This window comes from Artemia sp. Qi Xiang Cuo, chromosome 20, assembly GCF_049724085.1.
Source record: "Artemia sp. Qi Xiang Cuo chromosome 20, ASM4972408v1, whole genome shotgun sequence".
NCBI lineage: Eukaryota > Metazoa > Arthropoda > Branchiopoda > Anostraca > Artemiidae > Artemia > Artemia sp. Qi Xiang Cuo.
In genome coordinates this window covers 31037060-31053627 of record NC_142813.1, presented here as the reverse complement: position 1 = coordinate 31053627, position 16568 = coordinate 31037060, and the positions used below count along the sequence as shown (strand labels likewise).

General features: G+C 33.5%; 1 non-coding gene and 1 pseudogene across 1 annotated transcript; both read left to right on the top strand.

The window, feature by feature from the left end:
* The first annotated feature begins 2929 nt into the window (after positions 1-2929).
* On the top strand, positions 2930-3112 carry LOC148940089 (U2 spliceosomal RNA). Its single transcript, XR_016143507.1, has one exon. It is a non-coding gene; the product is annotated as a U2 spliceosomal RNA (small nuclear RNA).
* Positions 3113-7513: 4401 nt separating this feature from the next.
* On the top strand, positions 7514-7651 carry LOC148940088 (U2 spliceosomal RNA; annotated as a pseudogene).
* Positions 7652-16568: the final 8917 nt, after the last annotated feature.

Below are 16568 nucleotides of genomic sequence, written 5' to 3'. Positions count from 1 at the left end.
GTAATAGTTGCGTAATATTTTTCTATACTCATGGCTTTAACATGATAAGGGCTGGAATCCCTTCAACCCTATAGAAACCAAAAAATTGTGCGGATTTTCAACTTATTTATATTTTAGTATTTCTCCCCCTACCTACCAATTGAAAGCATTATAGTACAACTTTTGTTAAAAAATTGTTGCAAAATTTTGGCAAACATATAACTAGTAAGCCAAAATTTGAATTCTTATAGAGAGAAACGGAAAAGATCTAAATTATTCTTTTATCAACCAATGAAAAAGAATATGTAAAATAAAAACTGTCAGAAATTGTCATTATATAAATGACAGAAATTTTTGTTAAATATATAAAATTATTTAGCAAGTGATGTAACTAAGGAAGACTTTTTTAATAGTATTTCTTAACTAAGGCACCACGTTATATAGGTACTGTACCGTGTCCTATCTTTCCCTTGTCACGTTTCCCCCTATATTTCGGACCATCCTTTTCTATTTCGATTGTCCGCGATCATTGCTTATATTCAACAAATTTCGTAGGATAGCGTTAAACCGTGAAAATTAGCAAACAAAACTAATCACCTAAATGTTGCAACTCCTTTGGTACATATAACTTTAAAATCAGCAAGTTTAACGTAGCTTACTAATTACCATATAATGCAAAACAAAATTCAACGCCTCCTAACGCAAATGGTTATGCTTGTGGTGAAATCAATGCCGGATAAATTTATTGGAGGCTTTAATTTTTATTTGTTTTTTTTTTTTTTTTTTTTGTTTCAACACAGAAAAAAAACTTGAAAACAAAATTTACTGCTGATGTCACGAATCGATGCAATTGTTTTTTGAAAATGTTTTTCTATGTTAAGATGTTCGTGGCTTTGCCAACATATAACGTTAAATAAGATTTTAACGTTAAATAAAAAATTTAAAATTAAATTAGAAGTTAATATAGAACTTCAGGTTATTTTTGGGGAGATTTTAAACTAAACGAAAGAAACTTCATGCATTCAGTTTTATCCAAAGGGCGATACCTCAGGAACGGCTAAGGGTACTGCGTTGAAATTGTCAGGACATGTTCAATGGGGAATTGAACTAAATCAAAATGTACTATTTTCAAATTATTTAATTTTCTTGGGGAGGGGGTCCCCTAGAAGGTCTTTACACTTCTACCCTGATAGATAAAATATCTTTTCGTAGTATTTTATTGAAAAAGGGCTTGTTTTTCGTATTTTAGAGTTTTCTGCTAATTATAAAATTCTTATATAGTGAGAGTCATTAAAACAAAGAAAATGTTTTGTTTTTTTCTTTTGTTTAATAAATTGCATTAAATTTTTTTTCCTCATTTATGTTTATTGGTTTTTTTGTTTCACTTTTGGTTCACTATTTACAATCATGTAATTTAAATTTTGATTCATGCAACATTAGCTAGAAGTTAGTCATTTTCGCCTCTCTGGGGCCATTTTCTTAGTTTTGTTTTTTAAAAAATTTCACGTTTTTCGAAAATTTTCATAAATTCCTGGTAAATGGTCATTGTTTTCCTGTTTATTTTCAAAATCTGTTAAAAAAAAAAAAAAACTGGTATAAATTTACGGTACTTTTTTACTTAATGGTACATAGTACCGCAATGGTACCCGCATAGAGTCTATCAAGGAAACTAGTCAAATGGGAGAGACAGATACCCGGCTATAATGGTTTATGAGACTAATTTGGTCTATATATTTGCAAATTAGGGGGGTGGGGGGTAAAGCATAGCATCTATTAAATAAGTAACCTAACCTAAGTACCTCCCCCCCCCCTAAAACCTAAAAAACAACAGTTTAAATATTGTAAATTAAATGAGAAACAAAACTTTGCGATAGATTTAGATAGTAATTACCCGGTTTACGAGTCTCCATGCTCAATTGCTATAGAGTCTATAGGAGTGGTTAGCAGTAAGTAGAACAGTACTGAATTTACTATGATTTTTTTTTGAAAAGCTAAATGTGCTCTCAGGCGACTATGACGTTTTTATCCGAAAGAAAGCATGACTTTACTATCTAAATAAATAATCTAGAACCTGATATGCTAATATGAAAATGTTTCATAACATTTGGATTTATAAAATCATACGGTAATTGTGCATTATATCTTACACACCGCTATATACTGTATCGGGAAACACTAAAGGAAAACAGTGAAACGGGTATTTGCAATAGAGAAGTGGATCGCAAGGCGTGGTTTTCCAATGCGTTTACAATATTTAAACTAATTTTTTTTGGGGTTTAGGGGGGGAAGGTACCTAGGGTATGTTAAGTTGCATATTTAATTCATGCGGTGCTTTACCCCCCTCCCCCCTAATGAGCAAATATATAGCCCAAATTAGTTTCTAAACTATTATATTTGCATCCTATTTTATTTTATTTCATTAGCATTAACCAAACTTGACTTCTTTCGTGTGTAAGATATAATGCACAAGCACCAATCATATTTATTTGGCTTTTGAGCTGCCTTGATCATGAAGGAGGCGCTCCAGGGGCGCAATTTGCTATGACGCAGGAGAAATGCCCCCTCCAGACCCAAAATTGACCCCTTTTCAGACCCCAGTTTGTCCCTCAAGCTGAAATTTAATTTCTGCAAAATATCTTGTCAAAACTTAGAAAAGTCTGCATAATTCAAGGATCCAGATAAACAGGTGAGTTTTTTTTTCGTATATCTTTGTCTGATTTTGGCATTTTGAATGACAATTTTTCCGTCTTGATTGGAAATTTTTCCGATTACCATTAAAATTTTGAGATAAACTTTTATATTACGGGAAATGTTTTATGCTGCTTATAAAAATCTAAAGACAAAGTGATAAGCTAATTGAATAATATTTGAGCATTGCAACCGACATTAAATCTGCGACAAACTTTGTTACTCGTATTGTCATACATTCTTTGACAATCCATGTGGAATTATCGCTTCTCGGCCTTTTGGCTAAAATCTAAGTGTTCTTAACAGCTTAATATCTGATGCGGTCCCTACATGGGAACCAGAATATTAAACTGATTTTTGGAAACCGGGGGGATGTCGGGACTTGTTCCGCTCCCTTCACACGTTGGCCTGGTATTGTAGCAGTGATGCCGATGGTGGTACAATTGACCATATTGGTACATTTCCCCTCTACTGGCACAATTTAGTACAATCCCACAAAATATGAAATATTCTACAAAATTATGGTACAATGTGGTACAATTCAGTATTTTTGAACCTTCGTTTGTATTCTTTCATCTACAAATATTTTATTTCACCCTGATCTGTTCGGCATAGTCAAGATAATTAAAAAAAAAAGCTTTTCCGTAGGAAGCGAAGTTGAAACTTAAAACGGACAAAAATTATTACTTCACAGCCTATTTAATATATATTAATATAACTAGTACAAATAAACCAACTAATTATGTTTTCCTATGCTTTTATGGTTATGCAAAACTAGCGTTTTACTGAAAACACAAAAGTCAAGTATAAAAAACAGGATTATTGATTTAAGAGTCAAAAGTGAACATTAAGCCTGACAACACTAAACGAATCTATAAAGCTTTTTTTAGTCTTACACCAGTTGTGACATTAGTAACCTTCAGTATACACATAAAATTATATTAAAAACATAAACGTAAAACTAAATATTTTTTAATAACCGCGAAGTAATTGAACAGCATACAGAAATAATGGATTGATTTATCAAGCAGCATTTTGCTCAATAATCCTGTAATAATCAAAAATCCTGTTTTTTATACTTGACTTTTGTGTTTTCAGTAAAGCGCTAGTTTTGTATAATCATAAAAGTATAGGGAAATATAATTAGTTGGTTTATTTGTACTAGTTATATTAATATATATTAAATAGGCTGTGAAATGTGAAGTAATAATTTTTGTCCGTTTTTAGTTTCAACTTCACTTCCCTCGGAAAAACTTTGTTTTTTTTAAAATTATCTTCACTATGCCGAACAGATCAGGGTGAAAGAAAATATTTGTAGATGACAGAATACAAAAATAGGTTCAAAAATACTGAATTTTACCACACTGTACCATAATTTAGTAAAATGTACCAAATTTGTGTGAATGTGCTGAATTGTACCAGTAGAGGTGAAATGTACCGAAATGGTACTAAATATAAGTTACCAATTTAGATTACTTGAGCCAGTTCTAATTCTGCTTCTGTCCTCGTCAGTGATGCCAAACATGGTACAATTGTACCATTTCGGTACATTTCACCTCTACTGGTACAATTTAGCACAATCCCTCAAAATATGGTACATTTTACTAAATTATGGTACAATGCGGTACAATTCAGTATTTTTGAACCTATGTTTGTATTTTTTCATCTACAAATATTTTATTTCACCCTGATCTGTTCGGCATAGTCAAGATAATTTTAAAAAAACAAAGTTTTTCCGAGGGAAGCGAAGTTGAAACTTAAAACGGACAAAAATTATTACTTCATCGCCCATTTGATACATGTTAATATAACTAATACAAGTAGACAAACTGATTATGTTTTCCTATGCTTTTATGATTATGCAAAACTAGCGTTTTAATGAAAACACAAAAGTCAAGCATAAAAAACAGGATTATTGATTTAATAGTCAAAAGTGAATATGAAGCCTGACAACACTAAACGAATCTATAAAGCTTTTCTTAGTCTTACACCAGTTGTGACATTAGTAACTTTCAGTATACAATTAAAATTATCCTAAAAACATAAGCGTAAAACTAAATATTTTTTAATAATCGCGAAGTAATTGAACAGCATACAGAAATATTGGATTGATTTATCAAGCAGCATTTTGCTCTCACCAGCTATAATACAAATAGTGGGTCATATACAGTCTTAAATTGTAAGAAATATGCTTTAGTATCCATTGAAATGAAGATCAAATAAGACATAATATGAACTCTGGAAGTTCGATTATTTCTCTCTATGCAAGAGTGAACTTCGAGCTATAATACAATTTCTAAAGCTTGTCTACAGTCCTAATACATATCAAGATGACCTTAATTTAAAACTTTGATCAAACTAATCATGACATGTCCTTCTAAGAACGTATACGAGAGACAGTCATTCAACTGAGCCATTGTGCAGAAGTGATACCAAATTAAACGTAAAAAAAATGGAGAAAATCCTAAAAAGGATTGTTGCTTTATCTTAAAAGGGAGTGATCCTAAAAGGGATTGAAACTATTTTGATCCTATGAAAGGTGTTCTTAATTGGTTTGCTTTTACTTAACCAAAACTCCTATATTATTTTATGTTTTCAGTAAAGGCTAGTTTTGTATAATCATAGAAGCTTAGGGAAACATAATTAGTTGGTTTATTTGTACTAGTTATATTAATATATATTAAATAGGCTGTGAAGTAATAATTTTTGTCCGTTTTAAGTTTCAACTTCGATCTATGCTTCCCTCGAGAAAAGTTTGTTTTTTTTAAATTAATCTTTCTTCGTTTTTGAATAAAATTTAACGCAGAAACAAGTTTTCTTTCGGTTTAAATTAGTTATAAAAAAATTATCCCCAAAAATCGGAATTGAAAAGCTTTAGTACCCTTTTTAAGTGCCCAAAAAGATTGAAAATTAAAAGGTAACTAGTCCCCCTCACAGAACCCTCTTTTCCCAGAAGGCGTCCAGTCAAAATGTTGAGATATCTTTTTGAGTCAATATAGTTGAAAGGTCTTTTAACTATGCCCTTGGAGATGGTATTGACCCCAAAAGTCTCTGAAGCAAGGGCTGTAAGTTATGTAATTTGCCCATAGTTCATATAGGCCATAGTATTTGTTATTGGGAAATATACATGTTTTTCGAGGGGGGGGGTATTTTTAGTAGCGAAAAATGTCCCAGGGAAATGAAAAGGGATTTCTTGGCATGATTTGACTGATGGTCAGAAAAAAAAATCAATTTAAGGGTAAGGAGCAATACTAAAAATTAAAATGAACAGAAACTATTCTGCATATGAGGGTGTCTACTCCCTTACTCAATCCTCATTTTTAAGTTTTACTTTTTTTCACCATTCTTTAAGAGAGATTGATCCAAAAAAAGGCCCGTTGAATTTTAATGGATGTATTTTTAGAGAACATTAAGATTTTAACAAGAAGACCGAAGGTTGCGGAAGGGGCAGACGTCTTCGTATTTTGGTAGTTTTAACTAGCTCCCAAGTCCCACTCACTTACTTTGAAGTGAGTATTATCTGATCAGCTAACAGGGGTATCACGAAGAAGACTATCTTCGCTCATGTTGCCTGGTTTGGCTAAAATTACCATTTTCTATGCCAAAATAGAACTGGGAAGATGTTCTTTTTCTCTATGTATATATCCAAATTTAAGGCAAAAAGATCATCTTCATGAAAAACAAGCACAATATAAAAACTAACATACAAAAACAAATTAAAACTAGCTTGAAGAATAAGTAAATTTGTTATTCAGAAAACGAAAATTTTCCAAAGTGCAATCCTGTAAATTTTGTTGAAGTTGAAAAGAAAATAGTTTTTCCTAAGCATGTCAGCATCAAAAGGAGAATATTCTTATAAAACCTATGAGCTCCTCCAGAATGATTTCGGAGTCTTCTCTTTCTTGCTGCCATTTCACGCAATATAGCTCTCTCGAAAGTAACCCCATCACTCCCCCTTTGTGCAAATCTTCTATCCATGTTAATGTTTTTTAATCTCTTAGTTAAGTGTTTCACAACTAAAATCTATTATAATGTTGCTTGATGTAAGTTAGTTTCACAACTAAATTTTTGACTAATTCATTTCGTTACATGAATGAACATGCATGTAACGCATGTTCATGCGTTACATGCATGAACAACATAGCTCTTTAGATATTTGCACCAATCAATGCGAAGAGAATTGATGACGTATGATCTTGGGATTTTTCAATCGTGAATATTCCGTTGTTGGTTGTAATTAATTAAACACTCTTTTTTCCACAAAATAAGTTTTCGAAGAAAAGTATAGAGCTCCATTAAACCAAAAATGAGTAAAAATAAAATCAAATAATTTACCAAGCATTAAAATACCACAAATCAGCATCGATAAATAAATGAAACCCAAAACGAACAGAAATTACAACAAATAAGCGAGTCAAACTCAAAGCGAGCAGAAATTAACATGAGTAGGGCTCAAAACCCCTATGCTTTCCCAAGGCCAGAATATAATTTACACTTTGCTGAAAAAAATACAAATGAATGTGCATTGTCAGTTTAATATACATGTACTGATATTTAGTAATCAAAAAGTTATTAAAGTAAAAATATTTATATTTTTTCAGTAAAGTGCAAGTTATGTTCTAGCCTTGGGAAGGCACTGGGGTTTTGAGCCCTACTCATGTTAATTTCTGCTCGTTCTGAGTTTGAAAAAGTTTTCCAAGTTTATAAATGGTCGTAAATGTCAAAAAAACCACGACTTTTGTTCATCTATGTTACTCCGAACAATTTCTTCAAGTACTGTCAGGAATAATGTACTGCATGAGAAGAGAAAGAAAAACAAAGGAATGGAGAAAGAAAGTGAATGAAAATCACAGTCTTATTCAAAATTTTCATAGACCCAGAATATTAAACTGATTTTTGGAAACCGGGGGGATGTCGGAACTTGCTCCGCTCCCTTCACGCGTTTGCCTGGTATTGCCGTACCTTCGGGATCGGCGCACTCCTTTCGAGGGGAAACCAAAGTCCATGAGCCCTTATCAATTATGTGTATGTTGCGCGTTTCAAATTTTCTAGAAACCGCACCTGTAGTTTCCTAGTCCTTGAATATATGGAAAGTCATTTTTTTTTCATCTGAAAAAAAGAAGAAAAATTGTATTTAATTTACAAAATTTAATGGTGAAAAATCCAATGACCACTCACCATAATTAAATTGAAGTCCCCATGCATCTTTTTCGAAAATAGTGCGTAATAAATTTAAATTGAACCAAGATTCAAATGGAATTGCTCAAGTAATTGTTTTGAGCCTCCGACGGCTTGGTTCTGTGGTGAGTTGTTAGCAGTAGTAGTAATGACAAAAGCCCCCTTTGCTTGTTAACAAGACAATAATTGGTATAATCAGCAGAACGGCCCCTGGGTTTTCAGAAATTAAAGTTTCGACTTTTCAGTCATATTGATAACAGAGTGAGAAACCCCTGATTTTCTTTTCTCAAAAATGTAAACTTGCAATCAAAGGATTAAGACTTTTGCATATGAAAATGAAATGGGGCATTGACTTGATTTCCCCTTGACTTGATTCATTGATGTGAAAAAGTTTTGTAAACCGGCATCATAAATCGGAGCTTCTGAGTGGCATTCAAAGCAACCTGATTTATGTTGAAAGATATTAGTAAAATGTTAGATTTTAACAAAACATACTTACCAGGGTTGCCAACTGGACATATTTTATGTCGGAAGGGTATATTCCTGTGTTCCGGGACACAATGACATAATAGGGCAAAAAAGGGATATATTTTAGAAACTTGGGACGTAAAAAGGACATACTTAGCAAATTTATGACATAAAATAGAATATTTCCCGGCTGGATACATACTTTTGTAAAAAAAAATGTTATTTTTCACAAAATCAGTATTAAAACTACTTATTTAGCACTAAATTTACATTTTCTACTAATTTTTTTACAAACGTAATTATTTTTCGGAGTTGTTGCACTTCCCGCAGACAACTATCTGCAAATACTCTTGAAATTCTTTACAAGTTTGTATTCTTTCATCCATAAACAATTTTATTTCTCATTGCTTTTACGCTACAGTCAAGATAATTGGGAATCAGGCCCTTTTTTAGCTAACAATCCCTTCTGGCTTCCAATAGTAAGGCAAAAACAGCTATCTATCTATCAAGTATTACAAACTAAAAATCAAAAGGTAGCAAAAGAAAAAAATTAAGATTCTTGATGATCTGGAATCAATTTTGATATCAATAGATGTACCAAAAAATTAGCTTATTGTGCTGATTAAAAAATACATAATATTTTTAAAGTATAGTGTTACCCATTAGTCGGCCTGAGAAAATTTGCCAAATTTTCGAAAAAGGTAAAATCCACCCCATAAAAGTCAAAAAATTTTAATGGAAATCACGCCATCAGCTTCAGCGTATCAGAGAACCCCACTGTAGAGGTTTCAAGCTCCTATCTATAAAAATTAAATTTTATAGTGTTTGCCAGAAGAAACATCACGGATTCGTGTTCATTAGTTGTTGTTGCTTTTCCAGGGTGATCAAATCGAACCAATGGTACTAGAATTTCGCAAGAGGGCTCGTTCAAAAGAAAATTAAAAGATCTAGTGTCCTTTTTTAAGTGACCAAAAAATTGGATGACAACTAGCCCCTTTCCCACGCCCATTTTTCCTGAAAGTCGTCTGATCAAAATTTTGAGATAGCCATTTTGTTCAGTATAGTTGAAAGGTACAATAGATATGTCTTTGGAGATGACATGACCCCTCAGAACCACCAGAGGAAGGGCCGAAAGTTATGAAATTTGCCCATTGTTTACATATAGTATTCGTTATAGGGAAGTATACCGACATTTTCAAAGGGAGGCAGGAGATCTTCTGGGGATGGATTTTCTATGGGGAGAATTTCTCATTGGGATGAAAAATTCTGGGGTTGAACTTTTAAGGGGAAATTATACATGGGGAGAATTTATCAGAAATTATATACATAATTTTTTCTATTTGTCTTTTTTCTCTTTGTTGATCCCATTGTACATGTTGAGACACTCTGAGGGAACTCTCAAGGGGAAGTTTTGAGCGGAGTTGGAATTCTCTTGGGATCACCTTTTATTTATTTTTATTTTTATTTTTTTTTTTTGGGGGGGGGGGGGTATTTTCCACAGGAGAAATTTCCATGGTCGAATTATCACCAGTATAAATTCTCCATGGAACATTTCTGGGGGATAAAGTTTCCAGGGGGGGGTATTTTCCAAACAGGTATATTCCCCAATGACGTTAAAAAGGATCAGAAACTAAATGAATATAAGTCTTTCTTCAAATAAAGTATGGTAAGGAGTATTTTTCAAGTAGAATCTTAAACAAAAAATATTCTGGGAAGGATTCGTAGCAGGGATGGAATTGTCCGGGGGTAAGTTCCCGGCGGAAAAATTTTACATGGGAGGAACTTTATATAGAGGAATTTTTCGTGGGGAAATTTTCCACAGAGGGGTTGGATGTCCTGGAATTATCTGAAAAACGATCAAGAATAAAAACACAAACTAGTTTTTTCTACTGAAATTAAAGAGTGACATTAAAACTTAAAACGTACAGAAATTATCCCGTATATGACGGGGGCTACTCCCTCCTCAATACCCCCTCTCTATACTAATGTTCAACCTTTTGTCTTATTTTTTTAAGAACGATTTTTGAAACACAAGGGCCGTGCCACCCTTGGAGTAAGCCCACCCTTGTTGGAGAGGGGTGGAGCCACCCCCCTCCACACACGTATTCTTTTCCCTAGATGCACCCAACATAAATTTTGAGATAGAAATTTTGTTAAAAATGGTCTAAAGAGCATATAGCAATGTCCTCAGCCCATGAAAGCCCTGGGACAAGGGTTGTAAGTTATGTCCCAGGGGCATTTTAGGTTTTATGGAATGGGTAGTCGTAAAAACTTCAGATGGGGCTCATTTGATTGAAGTTTAGTGCCTTTTATAAGAGTCAAAAGTGATTTGAGTGCAACCCCCCCCCCCTGCACCTATCAGTTCCTAAAACCAGCATCCAATCAGAATTTGTAGACATCTATTTTATTCAGCATTGTTCAAAGGTCCAGTAATAATGCCTTTGGGGATGTCACCCCCCTGATTGAAGGGCGACCCAGCTTACCTAGCGCTCTGCAACGTCGCTTGACTCCTTAAGTGTACCTTATGACATGCGCAAGAAATACTCTTATTGGCAAAAAGCTACCAAAAGATGTGAAAATGCTGAACTTCATGCCGACCGTACCTGTCAAGCGAAACTCTCGTAGGAAGATGAGCCTTAAGCTCCGAGAACTCGTTTTTTACTGTTTATATGTTTTTATGACTTTTGTGCTTTCACACTAGTTAATTTTTTATGGATGAACTAAATGAATCTTTTTCGTTTTCATTATATTCGATGTAAACTGACCACTTTGAAAGAGGTTTACCAGTCGTAAAAAAACTAGTTTCTGTGATTTCAAGATGGACCTTTTATAGACAAAATTTGGACATAATTTGGCTGAAAAAGACACATTTTTGGATGCTCAAGGGACATATTCATTAACCAAAAAGTTGGCAACGATGGACACAGCATACCAGTAAGATAGAAAAAAAATCTTGAACACCGAACACCACTGCCTGGAACGCACACGTAGTGAAATCGCAAAATCTTAGGATAAAATCAACAACAGTGGCAATCCTAGTTATGTCAAGCCAAAACACTTTTAGATGAATGAAATTATTGCTAGCTGAAACCTGAATTCAGAGTTACCAATTTTTAAGGCACGTCAGCCTTTCCAAAATTGTTCATTAAAAAAATACAATTGTAAAGAACATTTAATTTTTGAATCAGATTTTGTCACCCGGAATGACGGGGTAGGTACTTATAATGACTGATTTACTTTTCTTTTATTTTTAACAGCACCCCAAATAGTAGGTTGATTATAAAAAAGCGATTGGTAGCTTTAAAGTAATAACTTGGATAAGTTAGTTTATTCTGCAAGTATAAGTGCTTTCATGCTATACATCTTTTAAAATGTCTTGAGGGGCTACTAACTTCATTTTTAATTTATACATGGAATCAAGGAAGAAGAAAGGTTTGAGAAACAATCAAACAGTTCGTGGTAACGAACTGTAAGTAACAAGCGATGTGGGTCAATAGTAACGGCGAAAGTCTAAAAAAACGAATATTGACATCAACAAATATATTGAAAGAATTTGCTTATTATGCTGATTCCACATATATAAGATTCGTTAAGTTTAGTGTTACATATCAAACTCTACGAGCCTGAGAAAATTTGCCGGATTTTTGAAACAAGGGGGAAACACCCCCTACAATTAAATGAGTCACATATAGTGTATCCGAAAATCCTACTGTAGAAGTTTTAACCTCCCATCGAGAAAATTGTGGAATTTTGTATTTTTGGCCCGAATAAGATCACGTATGCGTGTTTATTTCTTTGTTGTTTTTTTTATTTTTTTTTGGCTGTTTTTTTTTCCCAAGAGTGATTGAATTAGACCAATAATCCTAGAAAATCGGGAAAGGACTCATTCAAACGGAAATTAAAAGTTCTAGTGCTCTTTTTAAGTGACCAAAAAGATTAGAGGGTAAACTAGCCCCCCTCCCACGTCCATTTGCACCCGAAGTCTTCCGATCAAAATTTGAGATAGTCGTTTTGTTCAGCATACGCGGATTATAAATCATACACTTTAAAACTAATTCTCTTAGTAGAGGATCGTTGGTATTTGGAAATTCAGCCGAAAGAAGATCATCAATTTCGACTGGATTACAGATTCGATCACGAGGACTCATGATCAACAGCAAAGAATCTAAGAATCTAAAAACTATGTCTTTGAGGATGTCTTTACCTCCCACAGCCCCGGGGGAAGGGGTACAAGCTATGAACTTTGCCCATTGTTTACATATAGGCCTAGAATTTGATATTGGGAAGCATACATATACTTTTCGGGGGGGGGGTTCTTCCAGAAGTGTTACATGGGACAAAGACATATACAGGCGGTTAAGGGTTTGAACTCCCTGAAATCTTTATCCGACTCGTAAAAACCTAACACAGATGAAAATAAACACATTTTTTATGCGTTTTTCGATTTTTTTTGTGACCCCCCCCCCAAAAATTTTTTTTTTATACGGCACTGCATGAGAGGATCTTTCAACGGAGGAATTTTTTGTGGGGCAAGGGATTTTCTATGGAGGAGGGTCTGGATTTCCAGGCGTTATTTAAAAATAATAAGAAATTAAATAAAAAAAAGTGGTACTCCTGTATTAAACGCACTCTTTTATATACTACTAGTTTGGTTAATGCTAATGAAATGATATAAAAAAGGATGAATATAAACTAATTTAGAAACAAACTCGGGCTATATTTTTGCACATTTGGGGTGCAGTTGGGGGGTAAAGCATTGTATATAGTATTACTTAACCTCACCTAGGAACCTTCTCCCCCCCCCCCGAACCCCAAAAAACAACACTTTAAATATCGTATACGCAATGAAAACCACGCAATACATTGTAGTACCCTATAGAGGTGTCTCAAATTAACACGCATAGAATGTAAAGCATAGGATATATTAAATGCGTAACCGACCCTCGGTACCTCACCCCCCCCTAAACCACAAAAAACGAAAGATTAAATATTTTAAACAAAGTGATAAAACATCGTTTGCACTACAATTCTCCGCTTAAAGAACCTGTTTGATTAGTTTATTTTATCATCTATCTCTCGTGGTTTACAGCTAATAGAACAGTACCAAAGATTATTATTTTGATCTTTATAAAGTTTATTAAACGGCCCTTGTGTTTCATGAGACATTCTTAAATAATTGGAACAGAACGTCAAACTTTAGCGTAAAGAGCGAGGTATTTAGGAGGAAGCAAGCCCCGTCGTATTCGTAATAATTGTTGTTGGTTTTAATTTTTAATCTTGCTCCTTATTTTCAATTGAAAAATCTTGTTTTTTTTATTTAATATACATATAAAGGAATTAGGATTTTATGGTAATTCCAAATTACTCCTTGTTTCTGGTTAGTTATTTCGATTATATGCGTTTTACTTATTACACGTCTTTTCATGTGCTAGAATTTGTAATATGGTATTATCGAAAAAAATTTACACAAAATTATGTTATTGCAAAATGTACATTTAAACTATTTGTTTTTCATCATTATTTGTGAAATACGATGAAAAGTTTGAAACTATTTTTGTCTCAAATGATTATAATAGTTTTGCGAAAATTAACAGTAAAATCCTTTTTTGTTTTATTTTCAAACAATTTTTGAAAAGCTGATGTGCCTTGAAAGATGGTAATTCTGATTTCGGGTTTCAGCTAGCAATAATTCACTCAACTAAATTTGTTTGCCTCAACATGACCAGGGTTGCCACCGTTGGTGATCAGGGTTGCCACCCTGACCTGGAACAAAGTATAAAAACATACAAAGTACTGACAAAACTCTCCAAAAGTGACCCCGCGTACCTCAGCGCCTCCAGACGCAAAATGCTGTACTACTTAATCGCTCCAAGCCAATAAATTATGCTAGAGCGTGATTCATGCGTCGAGTGACTGGGTAATTGTCGAATATTAGCAGGTTGAAATTAAAGAATAAATCGTGCGATATGGATATAAAGAAAAAGTATTGTGCTTAAAAAACTGATTATTATTAAGCGCTGCCGGCTAGCAACCAGAATGGGCGATCGAGGCTTTTTCGAAGGGTGCGATATTAATCGAAAAACTGCAAAAGAAGAAGTAGTCAAATTCCTTGCTGTGCCAATTAACTGGTAGGCTCTGAAATGTTTTTTTTTTCAAACTTCATAAAAGTTCTATTCTAGTACCATAATGAGATAGATAAGAAATGAACATACCATGATCTACTTAGAATTCAATGTTGTAGGCTATCAAAATATAAATTTAGAAAATTCCAGAATGGCGGGATTCCTTTCATCCCCTAGATTCTATAAAACAAACTTTTCGAGGAGACAGAGGGATTCGGGATAGGGCCCCAGGGCAAAGACCCGAACCCCGAGTGAGCCGAAAACTAGCAAATACTGACCTAGTCTAGGCTGTAGGTTATAGGCTAATGAGAAATCTGGAAATGGGCCGTAGTTATATACGTTTTATTGGGTTAATTCAAGGCTGTAGCCTACTCAGTGAGAAATAGTGAGCAAACAAAAAAGATTAAGGGAAAGATTAACGAGTGTTTTGTACAGTACTTTTTTCGAATGTGTATCTTTTACATCACTAAATTTGAAAACCAGAAGTGGAAAGAAGTGCTCTATGCGGAAAAAATAAAAGCAGCTAAGTTAAAAGCATTTACTTTTAAATATTTTTTATTCCGTGATTAACCATATTTATTTGTTATTATATTGTTTGAATTTGCTAAAAACGTTTTTAGATTATTCTAAAAGGAATTTTTCTAAAGCAATGGTACTTCTGGCGATTCTTGATTCTCTTAAAACTATTTAACAGAAATGAAAAATATTTTATGTAACGATTGCCAATTATGATTTTAGAATGGAAAATTATTCATTTAATTAATAAGCTGTGTTTATTCATTTTCTTATTTCTTTTATTCTGTTTCAATTAAAAAAAAAGAAAAAATTTTAAGAACTATTAATAAAGAGGTCATATATCATTAATCAATATCTGCAAAACCACTTCTAATCTAGAGTACCTGTACTATAATTTTTCTTGAAAATCACACCCACTTTTCGTGGTAGTATTTTTCACAAGAAACTAACTTTTTTGTTTTTATAAATAAATATTATTTCCTCCTCGTTTTTTTTTTTGGTTTTTAACTTTTCATTTTATACACAAGAAGCGATGATGTTCCACGAGAAAATACGTAAACGCTTCGAAGGAGAAGTGAAAGAACTCTAGGGAATAGCATACTGATTTTCAAACGAAATTGTTTTACAACAAACTACATCGTTTTCATTTTTCTTTCCATTATATAATAAAGCACACTTTTATTTGTCTGTTTCGTATTACTCGTATATAAGACTAATCTGGTTTCAAATAAGCTCTGAAAAAGCGAGCTACATTTGTCCGAAACGCAAAAAAAAAGTCTGAATCAGTTGACGAGTGCTCCATACTATAATTAATTTTGCAGCACATAACAATAAAAGTACATGTAAAAGCTGCTCATGAAACAAAGCATCCCATATGTGTGTGCTTTTTTTTGCTTTCCTTCCGAAGAATATAGTGGGCCTATATCAGCATATCCCGGCCTCCAATCAAGGAGCTTAGGGGACAAACAAGAAGTAAATTTCGTACGGTTCTGAACTAAATTAAATAAAAGTAGATTCTATCAAATACTATCAATACAATTTACGTGGCTAATTTCTTTAATCTAGTTGCCATGCAATGACAGGAAAAATAAATACTTTCTAAATAAATTATCTTATTTTCAAGTTTTGACGTCAATAACATTGAGAAAAAGGGATAGATTAGGGGAGCATGAAAACAATTATAATAATCAAAGCAATTTTCAATTCGATCTACAGGTGTTTACGCGTAGCACTCTCAAATCGTAAATATAGGCGTGATAAAAGGGTGTCGGTAAATATCACATAAAATCTAATAGGGTAGGGTGAAACTATTTCAAAATAGAAGGTATTAATTTAAATATGCTCCGCAATAAAGCACCCTCATTTTTTCATTGTCCTAATTCTAATCACAAGGTTTATATCAGGATCCGTCTCTTTAATTCAGAACACATCTGATCAAAGCATATTCACCTACGGAACCGGTTCCGTAGGTGACTATCAAACTATGGAACAAGTATAACGCCCTACGCAACTTGAAAAATTTAGGCACCAGGTTCGCATCGTCTCCGGAGACATGGACAAAGGGTCACTTTTTTTGTGTGGAGAGGATAGGTTTTGTCAGTACTTGTTGTATGTGTT